Source organism: Solanum dulcamara, chromosome 11 (assembly GCF_947179165.1).
Source record: "Solanum dulcamara chromosome 11, daSolDulc1.2, whole genome shotgun sequence".
In the NCBI taxonomy this organism is placed as follows: Eukaryota; Viridiplantae; Streptophyta; class Magnoliopsida; order Solanales; family Solanaceae; genus Solanum; species Solanum dulcamara.
The window spans coordinates 25,983,741-25,995,725 of record NC_077247.1 but is presented as its reverse complement, the minus strand read 5'-3'; positions in this window follow the sequence as shown (position 1 = coordinate 25,995,725).

Below are 11,985 nucleotides of genomic sequence, written 5' to 3'. Positions count from 1 at the left end.
TTACCTATCTAATTGATGTTATTTTCATGAATAATGTATGGTTTGTTAAGAATAGTATGATAATGCATGTTTTTAATCCAATCTTCAAGATTTTTGCTCAAATTGACTATGTATTGAAGTTTTATCCTAATTTCAAGTATGAATTATGACTATGTATTTCAATAATGATCAAATTATGAATTTCATGCAAGTTATGGAAAAAGGTAGGGCCGTATGTTGGTGACCAAGGTACCTAATGATATGAATTATGCAAGTTTTATATTTGTGATGTTAAAAGGATAATACTCACATTACAAATATATTATGAAAACAAGCTACTCTATGAATAATTAAACCTATGTACAAGTTTCATGATATATGTTAAGTATGATTACTATGTTATTTATTCCATGGGATTTGACTTAGCACCAAATGATGCTTTGAGGTGAGGGCTCGACCTACAGGATCCTTATATAAAGTCTCTTATCTCATAACTATGTGCCACCGTAGGATTGCCCTTTTTGGCCTTGCTAGTGGATCCATATATAGCATATGTACATGACCCTCCTAGTGGGGTAGAGTCTACCTTGACAAGTATATTTCCCTGTTTTTGTTATATAGGGAGACATCAGGATTCTATATTATAGCTCGCATTGTCTTATTGTTGATTATGGTTCCTATATAACATATGTAAATACGATTCTTATGTTCTCTTATTGTTTCAACTATGTCCCTAAATGTTTTGATCACTATAGTTTTCTCATGACTTTACTTATCCTCTTTATTATGTATGTTCTTTGATCATTGTATCCAATGATTTACATTGCATGGCATGCACACATACTTTGTCCATTCAAATATACTAACCCATATTTTTTGCCTACCTTGTCTTATAATGTAGGGGTTGAGGATCACATTCGTACACGTAGCTAGTTGAGTTCCATTCGGTGAAGTATTGGTGAGTCCTCATCTTATTTAGGGAGAATTATGACTTTGTTCTATCCTAAAGACTTTTTACTTTATTCATATTTAAGGGTGAACTAGGGACATGTCTTAGCCCCCACCCTTCTTGGTTACTAAAGGCATTGTTGGACAAATGTTATAGTCTATGTAGTTGTTACATTTTTCTTTATGATTCAGGATTTAGACTTTCCCTATGTTTTTTCCATTTTTACTTTACCTTATGTATGCTTAATGATATGTCAAGAGGCTTGGTTGGATCCCTTCAGGGTTTTGATCGTTGTATTACGACTAGGCCCTCGGTTAGGTTGTGACATAGTTGGTATCAGAGCACAAGGTTTAAGATGTCTTAGGGTGTCCAACATGCTGTATCAAGTAAAGTGTTATTCATGGGTGTGAAGCACTTCACATCTATCAATAGGAGGCTATAAGGCATTTTAGGAAATCCTCACTTCTTTCATGATCTATGTCGTGTGATAGAGTATACTTTAAGACTTCCTTTCCCTAACGATTGTTCGTTGTGATTTTCAGAAATTCCTCCAAGAAGAGCACCCATTCAAATAGGGGTCAACCCTAATTAGTACAAAGATCCTCTGACCCCTGAAGGAAATGGTCCCCTACCCGACCAAGTTACTAATGCAGAATTCCGTACCACTATTACCATGCTAGCCCAAGTAGTGGCCAACCAAGGGGTTGCAGCTCCTCTTAATGTTCCTACTTCAGCTTCTAGAGTAAGGTACTTTGAAAGGATGATCCTTCACAAGTTCCATGGTTCGAAAGTGGATGAGTACCTCCATGAATTCATTGACGAGGTCTATAAGACTGTGAGTATTATGGGGGTGAATTCGAAAGAGAAAGCAGAGTTGGCATCTTGATTATTGTATTTCCTCATGATATCAATAATAAATTATTTACTTACTCTATTGGGATTAACTTAGCACTGAGAGGACTTTGTGGTGGAGACTTTGTAACGGAGTCTCTAGTAGCAACGGCTAGTCCCAAACTACGTGCCCCCGTAGGTTTGCCTTAATTGGCCTAGCTAGAGGATCTACATATTGCACATGATGATGATTATGATACAGAGTCTACCTTGACAAGTATCCTCTCTCTTTTTGATGTGGGAGTTACATCAGACTCTATGTTGTAGCTCACAAGGTCTTCAAAGTCAGTTAAATTTAATATCCTACAAAATGACTATGTTTTTCTTATAAGCTCTTGAATGAATTATTCATGTTTTGTTTCACGATTTTTAAGTTATTTGGTCATGCATCACATGTCCACTCTTATTATGTATTTTTATTCATGATTGTGTATATCTTACATATACTTAGTACATTCTATGTACTAATACATACTTTTGCCTATATTATCTCATAATGTAGGGTCCGAATCTCATCCTCCCACTCGTGGCTAGATCTGATTGATCGGTTATCACACTACTTAGTGAGTCCTCATATTTCGGAGGTATAACCATGATAGTTTCTTTATGTCTTTCATTATGACTCATTCTTCTTATATTTTTGGGTAAGCTAGGGCTTGTGCTACGCCCCTGTCTAGAATCGTAGGCATGTTAGAGGACTATGAGTATGTAGTTTCCGTTTATTCAGAGATTATGCTTAGATTCTCTTTTATTTAGACATCTACTTTTGATACTTCACTTCTGTATTTATGATTTTCTTTGATGTTTGTTACTCACCTTATCTATGCTAAGAGGCTTGGTTAGGGTCTACAAGATCCTAATCGTCGTATCACATCCATGGCCTAGCTTTGGTACGACAACTAACCTCAACCAAAACTCACACTTGCTACACTTAGCAAACAATTGATGGTTCTTAAGAAATTGCAAGACAATCCTCAAATGATGGGCCTGCTCATCCTTACTTTGAGAATAGACCAAAATATCATTGATAAACACAAGGATGAATATATCCCAATATTGCTTGTACAACCTGTTCAACAATTCTATAAAAGTTACAAGAGCATGTCTTAGTCCAATAGTCATAACTAACAATTTATAGGGACAACTGATAACACTCAATTACACCTCTCGAATGAGATATAGATAATCATTAGCAGTATATTTTACCCAACTAAGGGTCGGGGTCGAACCCACAGGGAATAGGTTGAAACAAATTCTATTAGCTATCACTATTTAGTCGTAGTTGCTACTTCCCTAAAATAAACTTGCATAAAGTAAAAGTGGGGGTTTTGGTTTTAGTTTAGAACAAGTAACAATGCAATGACAAGTAAACAACATTAAAGTTTTAAATATATGAAGACTAGACTATGATTATGATCCCCATGACATATGACTCAATAGTCGACTTGTATTCATGATATCATTTAATGTATTGATTGAAAAATCTAGCAAGTTAGGTAACATCTAATTCACCTCCCGATCCTTCTTAGATGTATCTCATTCATCTCCTCCCGGTCTCAGAATGTATACTTACTAACCTTCACCCTGGATCCCAGAGTACTATCTCCTTCTGGTCTCAAGTAACTTAGACGAAGTTTATCCCCTATTTCGAAGCCAGACTTTTCAAATTTTTTTTGTGATATTCATTTCCTAATCACTACCTCCCTCCCAGGAAAGCAATGAATACAGGCAAGTTCTTAATGAGTGCACTAACTAGTTAAGTTGTCATGGTTCCCATAACCCTAGTTGTGGCATTAGAATTGCATAATTATGATGAATAACTCAACAAAAAATGAATGAGACATGTATTAGAAGGCTTACAAATAACAATGAAACAAATTCACAATTCAAGAATAAGATTTATAATCAAATCACCAAAACTAGAACTCAAAGAATCTAGGTTTTATGTTCTTCATCCAAATCTGTTCAGTTGTGTGTGGATGATGAAGCTATGGAGTTTTGGTCATGTAATGTAACCTATAAACTATAGGAAACGTGTATGAAAAGTATGTCTCCAATTATCCTTAAACCTAGAACAAAATAGGGTATTTATAGATGTTGAAATCTAATCCTAAACAAACTAGGAAACCAAAGTCTTGTTGGGCTCGGATTGCTTTAGACGGGCACCACCACAACCAGTGATGAAAACCATGGATCGTGGTGGTGTTACTTGGTATTTTCCTTGGAATTTTGTTGCTGGAAAACCCACCACGGCAGCTTCACGGCCAGTGGTGAGAACCACGGCCCGTGGTGAGGTCCGTGGAGTTTCCCCTAGCCATTTTGATGTCTTTTGCTTGGTGGCTGCCTTCTTCACGGATCGAGAGCTACTCTTCTTGGACAGTGAACCAAGGCACTTGAAGGGTATCTTTGTGTACGCACTTGGTCCACACATGCTTATTTAGTCTTCAAACATCCAAGTCAAGGTCTTTCAATGCGTAGTGAAGTTCGTTCTTTGATTTCACCTTTCAAGTCATCCTAAAACCTCCCCAAGATCAAGTCAATGTAGCACTTATTGAATAATTTTTCCTTGTGATCTCTCCTCAAAACCAAGCTACCAACATCCTTTAAGATAAATCAAATTTCCACATAAATCATGCCAAATACCATCAACCCAAGCGTGCTTCAAGTTTCCTGAAGACTAACCAAAAACACATATCAAACTAACAAAATGCGCTTGAGAACTTACAATAACTCCTTTTTTTGGGCGTCATAAATGTCATATTTGGGCAACACATCAACACCCTCAACTTATACTTTTTGCTTGTCCTCAAGAAATAAAAAAACATAAACCAAACGATGCACAAATACAATCAATTCATAGGAAACATATAGAAGCCCCGCAACATAAAACTCATGCCCAATAACACTCATGCAATGCACTCATGCTCTAACAAACTCGCGAGGATTATTTCATAACATTGTACTATCAATAGCTTAACCACATCAATGCAAATAGTCATAGACCAGTCAATGCAGCAACCAAACAACACAATCATAGTGCCCTCACTACAAAGAAGTCTCTCACACAGTGTATATAAGCAAAACAGAGACTGAAATAAGATTACTCGCACTCTCAAAAGAAGTTCAACAATGCACAACTAGAGATCATAGGCTTTCCCTTATTTTCAATACTTCAACTCTTGAATAACCTTTTTAGGATTACAATAGGAATTTTTAGGCTTGTAACATATGCCAGGGCTCATGTAGGGTACATTTAGGATAAAAGTGACTACTTTGCCCCTCCAAATGCTACTTTAGCTTAGATACTTATTTTCAACCTTCCAAATTCTTTTTGTTGCCTTCTTTCCTCATTCTTCCTTCTCGTGTGTGGTTTCCACTTTTGTTCAATCTTTTTCTTTCTTTATGACTCACTTTTTCACTTATTTTCTTTCTCACTTGCGACCACAATTATGCTTTTCTTTTCTTCTCTTCCCACCATTCTTTTCATACCCTAACTTTTATGTTTTTCTTATGGCAGCCACCCTCAACATAGGTTTTTAGCTTGAGTTAAAGTATATAATCACCTAGGAGGGGCCAGGGCCAAGATAAAGGTTCACAAAACTGATTCTCCTTATAGTAGCGACCCTCAACTTATTCTTTTGGCCTGAGTTGAGGTACACATTATCCTTGGAGGGACCAGGGCTAAAATAATGATTCATAGACAATAAGGGAAGGTGAATTTTGGTTAATCAAAGAAAAGGTTCTTTAAAGCTCAAACTTTTGGTTCAAAGGGTATAATTTTATTTGGTTGGTTAAATTTAGGCTAAGTGACTCATGATCAACAAAGGCCTATGATCCTGTCCTAATCCAGCTATCCAATTGTTTTAGTGAGACTACCATGTAAGTTCTAGCTTACAAATGCAATCAAACTACACATATTGGCTCACAGACATATGGCACTAATCTTATGCTATTTAGCACTAATTAACACAGTCATAACTAGAAAACTACCATGTACAATGTTAGAAAGATCCTAGCAAATCATTTATCACATTTGAGATGCAATTACACAATCATTCACAATTTTTTGAATAGGGGGCATTTTTTTCTTAATTTTACAGGCACTACAAACTCCTATAGACACTTGTATTCATACAAACAACCTAAACATGTCATTTCTACTAGATAATACAGCTTCAGAGAAAAGAAACATGGCAAGAAAAACTCCAAAGAGTTTCAGGATGCCTCACTACCCACTAAAATTTGTGCATTGTCCCCAATGCACTTAAAAACTCCAAAATTGAAAACAAGGAAGTAAGCATACCTATGATGCCCTAGGCATCAGTAGTATGTTACATGACTACTCAGACTTTATCAAGTATCCACATGGGTTGCCTCCCATTAAGTGTCTAATTTAGTATCACGGCATAACGTAATTTACTTGATTATTTTGACTTCATCAAGTTTCTACATGATCCCTGTAGTAACCACAAACAAAAACAAAAACAAACAGTAAAACTAGGAAATGGAACTACTAACTGAATTAGCAACCAATAGACTATTACAAAGTCAAATTTCCCGGCAATGGCAATATTTTGATAAAGCTCAATTATACCTCTCAAAAGAGATATAAACGGTCGTTAGAAGTATATTTTACCAAAGTAAGGGTCAGAGTCGACCCCACAGGAAATAGGTTGAAACAAATTCTATTAGCTATCACTAGTAAGTCGTAGTTGCTACTTCCCTAAAATAAACTTGCATAAAGTAAAAGGGGGGTTTTGGTTTTAATTTAGAACAAGTAACAATGCAATGATGATCAAACAATATTTAAGTTTTAAAAATATGACGACTAGACTAGGGTTATAATCCCCATGACATATGACTTAATAAATGACTTGTATTCATGATATCTTTTAATGTATTGAATGCAAAATCTAGCGAGTTAGGTAATATCTAATTCACCTCCCAGTCCTTTTTATACGTATCTCATTCATCTCCTCTCAGTCTTAGAATATGTACTTTACTAAGCCTCTTTCTGGATCCCAGAGTACTATCTCCTCCCGGTTTCAAGTAACTTAAATGAAGTTTATCCCTTTTTTTGAAGCCAAACTCTTCGAATTTCTATTGTGATATTTTTTTCCTGATCACAACCTCCCTCCCGAGGAAGAAATGAATATGGGAAAGTTATTAATGCATGCACTCACTGAGAAAGTCTTTTGAATAAATAAATCTCAATACATGCAAAAGCAATTCACGAATATCAATCCTATATTTGCCTATTCTAGTTAAGTTGTCATGGTTTCCACAACTCTAGTTGTGGGATTAGCCTTGCATAATTATGATGAATTACTCAATAAAAATGAATGGAAACATGTACTATAAGGCATACAAATAATAATGAACCAAACTCGCAATTCAAGAATAAGATTTAGAATCAAATCACCAAAACTAGAACTCAAAGAATCTAGGTTGTGTGTTCTTCTTCCAAATCTGTCCACTTGCATGTGGATGATGAAACTATGAAGTTTTGTCCATTTAATATATCCTATAAATAGTTGTAAAAGTGTATGAAAAGTGTGTCTCCAAGTCTCCTTAAACCTAGAATAAAATAGTGTATTTATAGAAGTTGAAATCTAATCCTAAACAAACTAGAAAACCAAAGTCTTGTTGGGCTCGGATTGCTCTAGATTGGCACCACTACGGCCATGGTGAGAAACACAGCTCATTGTGGTGTTCCTTAGTGTTTTCCTTGGAATTTTGTGTCTAGTAAACCCACCATAGACAGCGGTGAGCACCACGGCCCGTGGAGTTTGCCTTAGCCATTTTGATGGGTTTTGCTTGGTGGCTTCCTTCTTCACGGATTGAGAGCTCCTCTTCACGGCCAGTTTTGTGCACCACGTCCCTTGAAGGGTCTAGTGGTGTATACCCTTGGTCCAAACATTCTTATTTAGTCTCTAAATATCCAAGCCAAGGTCCTACAATGCACGGTGAAGTTCATTATTTGATTTCTCCTTTCAAGTTGTCCTAAAACCTATCAAGTCAATTTAGAACTTCATGAATGTTTTGTTTTCCTTGTGATCTCTCATCAACACCAAGATACCAACAACCTTCAATGTCAATCAAATATCCACATAAACCATGCCAAATACCATCAACCTAAGCGTGCTTCAATTTTTTTCATGAAAAACTAACTAAAAGAACATATCAAACTAACAAAATGCACTTGAGAACTTAAAATAAATCCTTGTATTTGGGCATCGTAAATGTAATATTTTGGAAACACATCAACCACACTGAGTTCTGAAATCAATCATCAGAATGTCAGATTCTCTCACTCGAAGTTTATTATAACCCAATCGGAGACCAATCTTTGAAAAGTAGCTAGTACCTTGAAGTTGATCGAACAAGTCATTGATCCTTGGAATGGGATAGTTATTCTTTATTGTGACCTCGTCCAACTGTCGATAATCAATTCACATACGGAGAGAACCATATTTCTTGCAAACAAAGACAACTGGAACACCCCTTGGACAGAAACCCTTATCCAAGATCTCTTAACTGATCTTTCAACTCTCTATGTTCTTGCAGAGTCATTCTTTAAGGAGGAATAAAGATAAAATGGATATCTAGAAGATGGTCAATGCCAAAATATATTTTCCTTTCAGGAGGATTACTAGGAAGTTTATAAGACAACACTTCCGAAAATTCATTCACAATAAGAACTGAGACAAGAGTAGGAGTTTCAAAATTTGTATCCCTAACTCATACTAAATGATAGAAGCAACCTTTACAGATCATCTTTCGAGCTTTAAGGCATGAGATAAGCTGAATAGACTTACTACCCTTCCATATTATGACTGCCTTATTAGGGAATTGGAACTTAACCACTCGGGTTCTTAAGTCAACAACATAGTCAACCATATCAACCTCTATAAGATTAACTAAGGTGATTTTATGAAAAGCTGAGATCAGGCAATTTCTATAGGTCCGCTTAGCTAAAACTTAATCACCGATAGGAGTATCACTATGAACGGCTCTAACAAAAGTTTGGGACTTACATCAAACTTTATAGCAAGATAAGGAGTCACAAAAGAGAGATTTTCTCTAGGTTCTAACAAAGCATAAACATCAAACTAAAAGATTTGTAACATACTTGTGAGCAAATCCGTAGAATGCTCAAAATCATGTAGTCTAAAGAGCATAAAACATGTTCTGGTGCTAACCACCACCAGAAACTAATGAAGTACCCTACTGAGCTGGGCAACTAGAGGAGTAGACTAAGCATGTTGACAAACCTCTCTACCCTTTCTAGAAGGAAATATCAATCCCTTATCTTCTTTCCGATCTTTCCACATCTAAGGAAACCATATGTACCATCTAATCACCTCCCCAAATGACTCTTGCCCCACTTCTTGAAAATGAGGAAAGTTTGACCACTAGAAGATCCTCTTTGAGGCTTAGGGTTAGACACCCTCACTTTGTTGAACCTTATAACCGAAGCACTACAAGAATTTTGACTAGAGTACTTTGGCCAAAATTGAGAATGACCTCTATTACCAGACCTTCAAGGAGAGAAATCACCATTATCCATTTGAACCCTCATGGACTTTCTATCCCTCTTCTTAATATTTTCCTCTTCAATTTGTTCGGCATAAGTCATCAACCTCGGGATATCCATCTCATTGATCAATATTGTGATTCTACATTCCTTGAAAACCATGTTCAAAATACTGGAGACAAACTTGCTCATATGAGCTCTAGAATCAACCACCAAAGTCGGAGCATACTTGGATAGTAGTGTGAGCTTTAAAGCATACTCCCTCACACTCATATTGCCTTGTATCAAATTTATAAACAACTGCACTTTTGCCTCTCTCAACTTAAGGGGAAAGAAGTGATATAGAAAAGCATCTTTGAACTTACCCAAATCTAAGGGACCCTCACACATAGCTATCTTTTACTTCTATACATTAAACCAAACTTGAGCAACTCCCTTCGATTGATAAGCGACCAAATCCTCCTTCTCTACTAGAGTGACGCCCAGATAACAACGATCTTTTGAAAGCTCTAATGAACTCTTGTGGATCTTCATCCACCTTTGAACTATGAAATTTTGGGAGATTCAATCTTGTAAAATCACAAACTCTTATAGCCATCGTACCCATATTTGGGTTCATAGGAGCTACCACCTCTCGATTGGGTTGTCCCACCATAGCTTGGGCAAGCACTTGGAAAGTAGCCCAAAATTTGGTATGAGTAACTTGCTTAGCCAATGGATCAACTGAATCTTGCAGTGCTTCGAGCTCCTTATCTTCATTCACATTCAAATTCCTTCTCACATAAGGTCTCCTTAGAGGCATGGTTCTATAATAGAAAGAATAAGAGTTAGAAGGAAAAATGTATAGAGTTCAACTCTTAGAAGGAAATCTTTATAGAGTTCAACTCTATCGCACGACTTAAGAGTGATGAAAGAAGTGAAGTTTTTTAAACACCTCATAGCCTCTCATTCATAAATATGGCATACTTCACACCCAAAAAGAACATGCTACTCGGTATCGCTTTGTCAGACACATTATGACACTTGAACCTGATACTCTAATACCAAGTTTGTCACGACCCAAGTTATACCCTAGACATGACATGATGAATAAATTCTTGAGAGATCCCAAACAAGCCTCGTAGTATAGCATAGCATGACTTAGGATAACATAAAATCAATATAAGAGAAATGCAGAAGATAAGTCTCAAAATAGAAATCACAATAAATGGGAAATCTTAACATAACATTTGAAACGCGAAAGAAAATGTGCTAAGTTGGAAAAAGCCTCTAACTACCATAGACAAGAGCATAGGACATGTCCTAGTTCACCCAAACAATCTGAGATTAATTTCATAAAAAGAAAGATACCACAAGAGATTGTGCCCTTGAAGCATTACGACTTACTAAAGTAATGTTCTTTAATAGAAATATGTACTACCCATGAGAAGGAGTGGGAATGTAGTAACCTATGTTATAATTCAATATAGAAAAAAGAAGAATGCGTCATTACTATAGGATATACTGAGTATATGTATGATATAAATCATGAAAATGCGATGACCAAGCTAAAACATAATGAAGTCTTTTCAAAAACATCGTTAGAAGGGTAAAACATGGTTAATGTGATATTTATAAGAAAACCATACACAAACTAAACATAACGTAATGAGAATGATAAATCATTGTGACAAATATTGTTAACCAACATAAACCATGTGAGCTATCACATGGAGTTCAGCGTATTCTAACACCTAAAAGAGTTTTTCCTACTTGCCAAGGTAAGGACCATAAACATCACCCAAGGAGATCCAATAAGCTACTAAGGAATAAAGCCTCAACTATTGGGTGATCCTTTCTCCTACGGTGGCTCGTATTTATGGAACTAGGGAAGTGATTCTAAAGACCCAACTTTTACTAACAGGAGAGCCTCCATCCGAAAGTCCGCTCAATGCTAGGTAATTCTCTCAAAGGAATATCATACATAAACCTAAAAATATCATATTCTTAGAAAATGATATGAATCTAGTAATACCAAATTTATCATAACATATTTGAAGTTCATAAGAATAGCTCCTTTAACAAATCATGATTCATAATGTGCTCCATTCATAAGAGATACCTTATCCAAAGCATTCTAATCATGATAAGATTTTTCATAAAATTCATATCGATACTTCAAGAAGCATCCTTGTATCATATTTCATAAAAATAATGGTTCATGCATAGCCTCAAAACATGGCTCATTATCATAAAATAGGCATAATGCATGAGATCGTATAAATTTTATCAAAAACATGTAATTGAGATCAATTCATGCATAATAAGATCTACGAGATTGAATAAAAGTATAATTAATTGAACTCAATGTAGGATCATCAAAATTACCTAGGGTTTAGGAATAAACCATAAGATATATTGAAAATACTTTGGGATTCCACGGATGAAACAGGATCTATGAATGAAATTCTCGCATACCTCACAGAAATCTACCCTTGAAACTTAGAAGAAGATTTGACTTCATGAAAACCTAGCTTGGTGAAGAAGATATCCTTTGGAAAGAAAACCCTTTAGATAATATTAGGAGAATGGGTGAAATTTGAAGGATTTGGGATGATATAGATCGTGCAATGAATTCAAAATGAGGTAG